Source organism: Haliotis asinina, chromosome 14 (genome assembly GCF_037392515.1).
Source record: "Haliotis asinina isolate JCU_RB_2024 chromosome 14, JCU_Hal_asi_v2, whole genome shotgun sequence".
Classification (NCBI taxonomy): Eukaryota; Metazoa; Mollusca; class Gastropoda; order Lepetellida; family Haliotidae; genus Haliotis; species Haliotis asinina.
This window is the reverse complement of record NC_090293.1, coordinates 45,347,023-45,360,278: the sequence shown is the minus strand read 5'-3', so window position 1 is coordinate 45,360,278 and position 13,256 is coordinate 45,347,023.

Genomic DNA, 13,256 nt, shown 5'->3' with positions numbered 1-13,256 from the left:
ACGTGCCTGCAAAAACGGACAGTGTGTTGACAGTGTTCGTTTTAATCTTATTTCAAAACAGGCCATGTCATCTAGTACATGCACCCTGTAAAGGATGCCTCCACACACTGACCCCGCCCTAATCTCAAACCCGATCCCTCACCCCTACCATCCACACGCCACATCCCGTATATTGTTTTTTGTAAGTTGTCTAACGTCGCTCTCAGTAATATTCCAGCTGTATGAATGCGGTCTGTAAATAAGCGAGTCTGCACCAGACAATCTGGTGATCAACAGCATGAGCACCGATCACTGAATTGGAATATGATGACGTGTGACAACCAAGTCCTGGCCACAAGATTCCGTTAGTCACATCATACGTCATATAATTATACTAGGCCTGCGGTATCGCAGTGATTACCCCATACCAAGAACTCATATATAGAGATCAGTTATAATATACGTCCGTGGAAATTTGCCAAATATTACAAGAATTCGATTAGACGTTTTCGAAGAGTTCTGGTATCCCTGTTCAGGTATTGATCAAGAAATGCCAGACCCGTATTGGTCTTTGAAGATATTGTGCCAGCCATAGCCAATTGGGCCTTGAGAACAGTTTATTTGACACTGGCTCATTCGTAACTACTCGTGACATTCCGGCAAGCCGGATGGCGTAGGTCACGAAAAGAGACGAGTGGTTACGAATGGTTATTAGGCCATTTATGTTTCTCCAACCTGGACCATCAAAAAAGTAAGACCACAACAAATAAATGAAAATGAAAAAAATATTTTCACTATAATCGAGTAAAAGTTTATGAAATTTGAGAAGTTATATTACTCGGTAACAGTCTTTTAATAAGTTTATGAAGATCGAGTAGCTTCTTTGCTTCGGAAACATTTTTTAAAAAGATGATTGTGAAGAAAGATTAAGGAGACATGTTTTTATGGGTATAAGGAGAAGAAGATATTTCATCACATCAAGACGTAAAACAACAATTCGGATCGTGTCTTAGACAGGTAAACTATACTGGATTTTAATAGCCAACCGAGTGATATACACCCTCTTCTCGACCCATCTTTTATAGAAAGACCCATAGTCTGAGACGGTGCCTGAAAACGTTTGTTTTAAGAAGCACAGACAAGATCGCCTGGATATGCTTTCCCATTTCGTTGATGAAGCCCATCGTGCAGATTGACGATTATAATATTAGTCACCGGATTTTCTGGTCTTGGTACTGTTATTTATCCGCGTTGAAGAGCAAACAAAGAAATATGGACTCATATTTTCATCCCATACTGCTTTCCAGAGGCGATATCGCTTGTAGAGGATTAAGCGATATCTATGGTTTGTTTGGTTTGGGGGTAATTGTTGATTGGTCAATATTTTCGGAGTACTTTTCTCTTCTTTGCTGTAAACAAGATGGCCACCGCAATGAGTTATTTTTGTTCATTATTTGTTTTAAGGACATAAAGGTATATTTCAAATGCAACAAAAAATGGTGAAACTTTTGTAATGCAGAATTTAAAACAATAAATGTTAGCACAATTATTTCATGTCCTTGTTTTTATGACGTAATGGTGTCATTCGTTCCTCTTCCTTCACTCTTGTTCATGTGGATGTATAAATAAGCCAGTCTTCAAATGAACATATGAAGTTTCGTTTTCAATTTCTCTTAAACGACAAATAAAGTATGGCAATAGATCATAAATAGAATCTCACCCGAGTACCCGAGCGTTGAGGATACCAATACATCACCTATCGTTGACAAAAGTGAGAATTTCATATTAAAACACCATCTGGTGAAATTCTCTATTTATCCCTTAAGTCTATCGCGTGTCTGTCTTCACATATTGTATTCGGGTACGTATTGACATACTTGTGAATGTTAGTAAATATTACAGGATAACAGTGTGGAACTCAAGAGTTTAATAACGATAACACCCAGCTTAGTCCACTGCCACTTAAACAGATCCTGATATCAAGTACGAATACTTCCTGTCTTTGTGCTATGTTTACAGATCGGGGTTCAACGAGTGTAAAACTATGAAAGACAATAGTAAACTCATCACATCACTGTTATAGGCTGTCGATAACAATCTGGGGTCAAGCGAACTCCTCTCCACTGTCGGGAGTTGGAGGGTGGGGTAGTCGCTGTACTTGACATGATTTTGCGTTCGTTCCTTAGGACTGTCAGCGGCTGTGAAGATCTATCACACGTTTAATATACGTGGAACAACAATGGAGACAGGTTGTAAACAAAGACAAATAAGTTGGTATTGTATTACCCCAATTGTCATTGAAAGTAGAGAGGCTTATCTTGTTACCATAGCAACCCATGCTGGAAAACGTCATTGCGTGTGTTAAATATGGTCACGATATATCTCAGACAATTTTATTAAGCATGTTTTTATTTGCTTTCTGTGACTACAATCGATTTATCTAAACTGCAGGTTAAGGTCATGAAGTGCTGTCAAACAGTGCCTGCAGCACATTACTTTCCCTACTGCCTTGCCCTCCCTGCAATGCTGGCACGGTGGGGTAGTTTAGTGGTTAAAGCGTTTGTTCGTCAGGCAGAAGACCCGGGTTCGATTTCCCACGTAATATTTCAGTAATATTTCTAAAACTGTCGTAAAACTAAACATTCTGCAATGCTAAAGCTGTAAATAAAGCAAGTCTAGATTTCCACAGGTACATTAATCTTGCAACTCACTGGAACTTCTTTTCAATTAGAATGGGTTTATTAGTTACTATCAATGTTATATATATTCAGAGACTAAGAGTTAGCCTAGCATGCTGAATGTGATGTTGGTTTAATTGAAAAGGTTCTAGGTCGCTGTTCATTTGCGCGTTTGATTGCATGTATGATATTCTGGAATGTTATTAGCTGCCAGACCTCCGATAAAGTTTATATGGATTTAAGAGAACGAGAATCTAACTGAGATGTGTGTGGGTTTTTTGGGTGTGTTTTTTTGTTTTGTTTTGTTTTTTGTTTGTTTGTGTGTTTTTTTTGTTGGTTTTTGTTTGTTTGTTTGTTTGGGGTTTTTTGGGTTTTTTGTTTTGTTTTTTGTTTGTTTGTTTGTTTTGTTTTTTGGGGTTTTTTTTGTTTGTTTGTTTTTGTTTGTTTGTTTTGTTTTTTTGTTTTTGTTTTTTTTGGGGGTGGACTGTCAGGGCATTTCCTTACCCCTTCGTCAGGTGAATGAGAAGAAGCTGACATCCATCGTATTTTGTCTTACAGATCCAGTTGATGATTAGTAAATTACGGTATCAGTCACGTCTAACCATGCTGCTATAATAGATACTTAAATGCTTGACAGGGAGTTTTATGACGTTTGTTCATAAGTGCTGATATATTTGATATCATAATGCACTTCAGTGAGGGGTTTTTTTTTTTCATTTTATTTATATTTTATCATTATTCATATCACTCTTTCAACTTTTTTAAACTTATGAATATTAATATTCAAGACTAAGTTACACAAAGAGACCTTAGCCTTAAGACGATCATAACTCTAACACTAAACACAGATTCACTAGCTCTACTCGCTCTGTAGACCGGGGGGACCGGGACGAAGTGTCAGACCACAAAAGTGCTGCTAATCATCAGCTATAACAAAGAGATTAGTGACGTAATTTAATTGTGACGTCATGGCACATGTGCCCATAATCCTGCAAAGTGTTATGATTCAACTTCAATGCAGCGATATCTACAAGGAGAGATTACCTGATGTCAATCAAACAATGTCTACTGTGGTGACTAGTCTCTCTATCTACAAAGCGTTCGTGGCGCTACGGTATTCTTAACTGTAGGACATAGCATAGAACTACGACAGTTCCTAACAATACAGACACTTCATGGGTCGGGGCTGTTTTGGATGATAAACGAACTCATTTCCTTTCCATGATGAAAAACGTTTTAGAATTCAAAGTATACATCTGCTACCATTTGTACTAATATTCCAAAGAGGCCATGATGGCATATTTCATTTCTATGAATCCACTAAAACGCAAGGTACCAGGAAAATACACACATAATGGCTTTTTGTTCAGTTACACACATAATGGCCTTATGTTCAGTCACACACACACACCACCGTTAAACGTAACGTGAGAATGCCCCACCCTAAGCAAGCAGCTCTGCAGATTTTCATTTTTTAACAGTTGTAATGAACATATTTGTAAAGTTGTAAATGATATTCCGGAAAGCAATGTGACAGTTGTCAAAAAGCAAAAAGGGCACGTTTAACTGGCACATTGCAAACATACGTGCAAATGTCTAAGGGGCCAAGCCACTGCATCGCTAACATTACACCCGTACCCGGCCCTTTAGGGCCACCTTACACACCGCCGGAGGAAAGAACGCAGTTGTGGTTTGCGCTTGTTTACTTGAACTGTTGGTTAGGGTGCCCCTTCTGCCTGCCCCTGTCCCTGACTAACCACCCCCACCTCTCATGGCACGTACCCACACTAAGGCGACCGATCCCACCAACACCCAGACTCCCACTCTACAACAGCGCCATTTTCAAAGATTCTCCGTCACTGACTACAGTTTTCATCTGAGTCAACCACATGCACAAATGAAGGGAATGGCGTGAACGACAAAGCAGGCAACACAATCGGTATATTTTATCAAATGAGCCAATCCATGCAATTCCGTGTGTTATTGGTTACCATAACCACCAGAGCTTGACACGTTTGTTTTTACTGAAGAGAACTAAATGTAGAAAGACTAAAATATAATGTAGTGAGAACTGAATCTGATATCTTATGACAAATACATATTCATGTTATGATACTCATAATAAGATAAATGAATATATTTATTCAAAACTACATTCTTCGGGGAGGTAATAGGAGAAACATATACGAATTCATCAAATTTCTTAGTGTTAGTAAGGCATCGAGAACCTTATTTTCAGAATGCTCCGAGCTTGGACAAAATATACTGAACAGCAAAAGAAACGCAAGTTTCGAAAAAATAAAATCTCATAAAAGCAAGCGCTCATGTTTATGTTTTTTTTTATTTAAAACAAAACGAAGTTGAGTTTTTCTTGCTCTTCAGTATATCTATAGTTGTCTCATCTTGAATGATTGTGAAACTTGACGACGCACAAAAAGAAGGCCGATGTTCGCTCTTGGAATGAAATGCCATAATCTGATTGTCTGAGGTGTGCTATATTTTGTAAATGAACATTTTAACGCTGTCGTGATTCTGCAAAGCCCACGTCTATGGCATGAAAACAATCAAAAGTATTATGAAAATTGAACTTTTGACGCCTCCTGGGATATAGTTTCAAAACTCTTGATTGAACCTTTTGGTGACATTTGTACAGCCTTGGATAATGACAAACATTTCTGTGAGGTATTCGACCGTTATCAAAAACTGTGGATCTAAAGAGTTAATGTATGAATAGTGGCGTGTAGCGTCATCTCCGTCCCTGGTTAACACTTAACATGTCTGACAACAATATAATAGAAAGTGGAAATTACTCTGCACAAATTACAGTACAGCTGGGGTACTGCAGGGATCTGTCTTGGGTCCATCTCTGTTTAGGGTGAATCACTTGATGCACCTTCAAATACAGCAAGACATGTGTGTTGCTGTTTCTAGTATAGACATTACTTGATAAAGCACTGCGCCGTGATTTAACAATTAAATAAAGCCAGTAAATTGGACACCAAATCAATAGTATTAATAGTAGTGGTAACGTTTAATATGGGAAACAGAGCACTGTAATTTACAGATGTAACGAACTTCGTGATTTTGATTCGCTATAAGCGTTTTCATAATAACTGTAGCTTATTGCATATGAAGTTTAGTCACCGAAAAGCAATCCGTGTAGGTGATTTGATTTTAAAAAATACAAAAGCAGATACTCACAGAGTCCTTGGGGGTAATATTGTTAAATGGGCCATGTACATAGTGTGATGTACAGCATCTAAAATAGTAGTCGTCATGAGACATTGTTGGAAGCAGAGCTTAAAAAGTGTGTGTATATACTATAAACTTCCCAACAGCGATTCATGTTATGACCTAATGAGACACTTGAGTATCAGAATTTATGCATCTTTCCATCCCGGGTTTTCTTGTTCAAGATAAATCTGACAGAAATTCATTTCTAGCAATGTGGTTCTGACTCTGAACGTGTTTTACATTATTTCCGCAAATGTTGTGACCAGGTTATAACTCGTATATTCCTTACATTATTCTATGTGAAGGTCAAACTTAGCTGACAACTCATCTGTTAATAATAAACTAAAACTAATAGACGAAGCTAATGCCTGCCTTTATGTCTCGATGTTGGAAAGAGATATGTGTGTACAGATATAATAATATACTTGTACTTTTTAAAACGGGTCATTTGAGTTTACTTGCTTTTTCCAATCTCTGAAATATGTTTACGTTTACGTCTTTTGCCAGTTGTGTAAATATAAATGTAACTTTTTTTATATTCTGTGTTAATACATCCTTCGGTTATCTAGAAATTTTAAAAAGAAACTGAGAGAAGATACTACAAGATAATCGACTGCAGGTAACAAACAGATAACTGAATTACCTACCTCAGAACCTTCTTCAACAAAAGACTGTGTAAGGTTGTTGACAAATACCTTCTTAGCTGAAAGAATCAACATCAAAGTGACCATCCCGGCTCAGCCTAACCCCCATATACCCCAAACAGGTGGCGGGACAAGGGCACGCTTCTGTTGTAACTGGAGAAGATTCAATTTAGGAAGTGTCTATTTTAGATGTTTTCTTCAACACTTCGATATTTTATCTAACTAACGGCAGTACAAACTAGATAAAGAGGTTCTGTGTGTAGAATTAGGGTTGCTGAAAAGTCAATTTAATTACCCCATAAGCAGCTCCATTTTTACTCGAACATTAAAACGGTAAGGTCAGTTGACGTTTCAGTCAGTCACGTGACTAGTTAATTAAAGACGGGAGCTGCGATGACAGGTGAAGGGGTCACGTGGCAGTTCTCTGATATTTGATAACGTTGGAATTTGTTGTTATATCTCTCGGATAACGTCAGTTTTAGGAAGAGATCTACGGAATGACTACCCCAGTATACAAAGATGTATTTGTTGCAGTAACGGATTGTGAACTAAGCGCCAAAAATAGTCTTCGTGCCTACAGTGCAAATCAACAGTACCGAATTTATTTAAACAGCATGTGTGCGTGCGTGTGTGCGTGTGTGCGTGTGCGACCGCACACTCCAATTCTACCAGTCCTATTTTGTCCCTTAATGCCTTTTACAAGACAGAGAAATAACAGTCAAGCATCCGTTTTCAATCTCTGTTGGTAAGACTCGCCCGGGTGCGGACCCTCTGAGCACACGCCTGGACGGTAGGGCAGCGTTGTGATTACAACGTTAGCTCGTCACTCACTCGTCACTCACTCGTCACTCACTCGTCACCTGGGACCGGTTCCTCACCTGGATACAATGTTTGAATGCCATTTATGGTCATACTGATGAAAAAATGCTTATGTGGCGTAAGACAATACTCATTCACTCTTAGTGTTAAAGTGTGGGAGTACTGACACCGATAACACTATACGTACGTAAATCATTGTTAAAACATCACAGCAACACTACTACTACTACTACTACTACTACTACTACTACTACTACTACTACTACTACTACTACGTATAAAGAGTTTTCGTATGGGGCCGGAACTAAAAGTGTGTGTGTATCTGTCCGTGCGCGCGTGCGTGCGTGTGCGCAGCGGGGGGAGAGGGGAGTGAAGGGAGGAAAGGAGAGGGTAAGATGGCGGGGGCACAACCCTCCAACTCCCTCTTCCCCCTTTCTCAAAGCTGTATCTGCTCCTTACCCGACTTCCGGTTTTTTTTTTATTTCAAAGCAGCCGTTCGTAAAATTTACACCACTTTAAACAACCGCAAACACCTTACACACAGGCGCACTGAGCAGACGACGAAGCGCTGTAAAATGGAGGTCATATGAGAGAGCAATCAAGGCAAAGAACATTTTGAGGTCACAGATGCCTAAATTCTTACGGAAGAACTCTGCAGCAAATCTTAAGTGCCTTTTTCGTCCTTTTTTCATTGTGCATCATGGTAAACGGATGAGAACGAGGCAGGATAACATTCCGACAGGTGAGTTAATTTCTGCGGTATATTGAACTCACTTGTTTTTAGTGTGATACAGAAGGAAGACTTTTATTTTTACGATAGACTGCCAAGGTGGGTCATTAAGTAATGTACTCTCAGTTGGGTATCCTAATTTTCCTTTTAGTCATAGAATGGATCAATACCCACCTTCATCCGATTCATTTGGGGATTTTGCCATTTTCCATTTTTTGCAAACATATATTAGAGTTTAAATGTTAGTTTACGTGTTTGCTATTTATATTTGATCTGTAATATGAGACACGATAAGAAAGTATGCAAGTTGCCAGGTTCAGGTGCAGAGACTGAATCTCTCAGTATACCTCAGTTATTTTATCTATTTTTGTTTGTACTCATATAAGATAAAATGTAATGACTATTTACAAAAATTGAAGCATACCTATAAGAATTGTGTTTTCACATAAATGCTTACGCAGATGTACCTCTGTTAAATATAGACATTTTAGAGTTATCCCCTTTGTTCTCAGGAGTTAAATCTTGACACAGAGCAATATTTGTACATAACGAAACAGTGACTCTTACAGGGTGCTCAGTCACAGTTGAGCAAGGAGTTCTTGATTTTCTTTTAAATGTGGTTAATAAACCAAATATACCTATTCTTTAAGGTTCTTTGGATATTGGTCGTGCTTTTTATGCTTAATCCAGCTGATGTCCAAACTATCCAATGCACAGTGCCTACCTCAAGTACCGTCTCTGTTAAACACAACTGTTGTTGTGGACAGTCCAGTCTCTCTAGAGGGGCAGCACGAGAGTATTGTGTGATATACCGATTGAAAGATACTGTGCATCTGACGTTGCAGACTGGCTTGCAGACTGGCTTTGCGTAGGGTCATTTTGTTAATATGTCACTCTCTCCGACGTGTTAAGTTATAGCACACTTTTATATCATGCAATATTATATTCAGATTATTGTTCATCACATTACCAGTTTAATGATGACACCATCGTCATCATTCAAATTTCGGGCGGCGGGGTAGTCTAGTGGTTAAAGCGTTCGCTCGTCACGCCGAAGACACGGGCTCGATTTCCAACATGGCTACACTGTTTGCACCAGTTTCTGGTGTCCCCCACCGTGAAATCGCTGGAATATTGCTAAAAGCGGCGTAAAACCATACTCACTCACTCACTTCGCAAACTGGTCTTAAACATAGAGCAAATCTGGCGGTGACAGGGCCAGTTGAATTGAAGAATGCATCTACACATGTACTTAATCACTTGACCATATTATTCAACTTGTCCAACAAATGGTTTTAGTCATGCTTGTAGGCATGTCATAACAACAACAACCAGTCTTGATTATCCGGCAAAACAGGTACCGCTGCAAATTAGCAAATAAAATTACATGAACCCAATATAAGAGATGACACCAGGTGTTCGCTGTTACCGCAGAGTTATGAGTTGTCGTTCCATCAGCTAGGCCAAGAGAGACATATCTTAACAGATATTCTGTCTACTTACCTATCCAACAACGCTTTTGAGAGATAGGAAATTATAACTGTTTTCGTCCCAGGTGTTTCTGCACAGTGGCACGTGACCATGTTGCGAACATCTTTACCTGCGCTATGGACGAATGATACTAACATGCGTATATGTATACACGTGTACACAAGTTAAGCGCCACTATTTTCATAGTGTCTTGATTTCACCACTGAAGATCAGAAATACAAACTATAAATGTTTATGACTGAATTAACCTCCCATAGGTTCTTGAACCTAAGATTGTCAAGATATGACGAGGAAAACGTTCTGCACGTGCAACTCCATTCCCCTACCATCTGATTCTTGAACATTAAGTTTCACACACTTGGTTTCACCGGTCTGTTGTGAGATTCTCCTTTCACTTTAGAGTTAGAAAATCAGTCATGTTGACTACCGCTGGGAGATAGCAGGTGATAGGCATGAAAAATGCTGGCATGTCATGCAAGACCATTGCAAGGCAAATGGGTTGTCATCACAGCGTCATCACCCGTTTAGTTGCCAAACATAATCAAACCAATGATGTCAATGACAGGCATAGATCTCGTTATGATAGTTACCATTGAGTATCCAAAGTAGCAGATCACAAAAATAGTGGCTGGCGCTAAACTAATGTGCATGTGTATATCATCATTGAGGGAGTGAGGTAAAACTGCATGTAGTTTGGACGTGTGGGTTGGTGGCACAAAATTCCACTCGAAGAAAGAACCACGGCGACACGTGTGATGTTGGCTTTGAATTTCATTACATTTTCCCGCCCATTCTTCAAAATATTGGAAAACGTATATCCCAAACAATCATGTTGAAAAAAAGCAATGTGGTAAAATGTAACAAATTGTTTAAGTGTAAACGAATTAGTGTCTTAAAACAAATATGTCTATGCTGTATACTATTATGAATATTGTATAACCTTCCTTGTAAAACATCCCTCCATCTTATGTATTCTCAGCTGTATTTTGTACATCCCGGTCTGAGCGTAATAAAACTTCTGTTCCATTCTGGAGTTTGCGATTTGAAAATGTAGCTAGACGTCAGTTGTATCATGTCGATAACAATTAGACCATGTTTTCGTTTAAGGGACGTGAACATGAACAAATACACCATTTAACTAGTGAGTGTCTGCTTACAAACTGACAGCTGTCATATGACTGCACAGGAAATCGTTCAAATTGCTATTGATAAATTCCAACTCTCTGATGATTGCAATATGACGCCATACCCCTTCAGGGATATTTGCTGGTAGCGTCAACCCTGTTGTTTACTGAGTGGGTGTCGGGTTATATTTCCATGGATTTCCACAGGAATGTTACAAACACCGTCACCATCACTGTCGTGCTCGCCCTTCGCCTTCATCCCTCCTGGTTAGAATCTTTCTTCACCTTCATCCCTCCTGGTTAGAATCTTTCTTCACCTTCATCCCTTCTTGTTAGAATCTTTCTTCACCTTCATCCCTCCTGGTTAGAATCTTTCTTCACCTTCATCCCTTCTGGTTAGAATCTTTCTTCACCTTCATCCCTCTAGGTTAGAATCTTTCTTCACTTTCATCCCTTCTGGTTAGAATCTTTCTTCACCTTCATCCCTTCTGGTTAGAATCTTTCTTCACCTTCATCCCCTCCAGGTTAGAATCTTTCTTCACCTTCATCCCTTCTGGTTAGAATCTTTCTTCAGCAACCGACCTTGTGATGTAACGAGATAGGGTGGTCAGGTTTTGACTTGTTGCATGTCATAGCATCCGAAGGGCGTTGATCAATGCTCATGATATCAATCACTTTGCTCTCTGGACCAGACTCCAGATTTATGGACCGCCGTCAAATCACCATTACCCCCAATCGCCCCACCGTAAACTTCACCGCCAAACTTACCCTAAAGTTCACTCCAACCATCACCATTTATATCACCCTATTCTTAACCCTCAAAGTAACCCTCACCCTCACCATCAAGATGACTCACACCCACAACCACAACCACAACCACGCCCACAACCACGCCCTCTCCCGAACGGCTTCATAATCGACAAACTACTTCTAACATTCACGATCTTTATGGGGGGGTTGCTATTTTTTATTATTTTGTGGTGTTTTCATATGGAGGATGGCTGTGTAGATACCTGTGATGGTCCATGGAATCCTGAAAGTGTCCTTATCTTGTTATCAGTTTGACATCGCTTGCTTTTGTTATTTTGCTGTGTGAATGAGTGAATTTAGTTTTACGCCGCACTCAGCAACATTCCAGCTATAAGGCGGGGGTCTGAAAAAGGTCTACTCTGGACCAGGCAATCCAGTGATGAACATCGTGAGCATTCATCTACACAATTGGGACACGATGACATGTCAGCGAGCCGTTAGTCCCCTTCTACGACAGCATGAGTTACTAAAGATCAATTCTATCTCTTCACGCGACTCACCTTTGCAAAAACAAGCAAAACGTGTTACGATTACGAACACGAATTACAGCTTTTACGTAGTTTACGCGCGTGTCACTCGTTTCTGGGGTTTCATCTTTTGTTGTTGTTGTTGTTGTTGTTGTTGTTGTATCTTAGCTGTCTAAACGAGACGACGTCTCTTCTGGACTCCATAACGAAGACGACTTAAGAAGCTCCAATATCAAAGGTGACTCAATAGATCACTGCAAATATCTCCATTGTCCATGACATGTTACCAGTGCTGTAGTATGTTCTAATCATCTGAGGTGGTGGTCGTTGTCGTTGGTGTCGCTGCTACTGCTGCCGATATTTTGGACAAATGTGTTCATTTATTCCAACTGAAATGACTGTAGGTTGTTTTCATGGAAATCAGAGTTTTTATGTATCAAATATTTGTAAACATTGCACGTTCACTATAGCTGTACCCGACCATTACACAACACGGTGCTTCACGAAAGGGGTCTGTTTATACCCATGGGGAATCCAAACAGGTCTTAGACGAAACCAGCCAACCGCTAGACCCACCCCACGAACCGATCTCATTGAACTCTTGTCACAGAAATCCAACTGTAAACGTATTTCATTTATTAGACTCAGAATGAACTGCTGTAGATTCATGCCCCAACGACCCCTAAAATGTTGTTGTCATATGTAATGTTACAATAGACCCTGTCTAACCCTCAACGTCCCGACGTGTTTGTGACTACTCTTGACATGGATGCGTGTTACAAGAGACCCTGTCTAACCCTCAACGTCCCGACGTGTTTGTGACTACACTTAGCACGGATGCGTGTTACAATAGACCCTGTCTAACTCTCAACGTCCCGACGTGTTTGTCACTACACTTAACATGGATGCGTGTTACAAGAGACCCTGTCTAACCCTCAACGTCCCGACGTGTTTGTGACTACTCTTGACATGGATGCGTGTTACAAGAGACCCTGTCTAACTCTCAACGTCCCGACGTGTTTGTGACTACACTTAGCACGGATGCGTGTTACAATAGACCCTGTCTAACTCTCAACGTCCCGACGTGTTTGTGACTACACTTAACATGGATGCGTGTTACAAGAGACCCTGTCTAACCCTCAACGTCCCGACGTGTTTGTGACTACTCTTGACATGGATGCGCGTTACAATAGACTCTGTCTAACCCTCAACGTCCCGACGTGTTTGTGACTACTCTTGACATGGATGCGTGTTACAAGAGACCCTGTCTAACCCTCAAC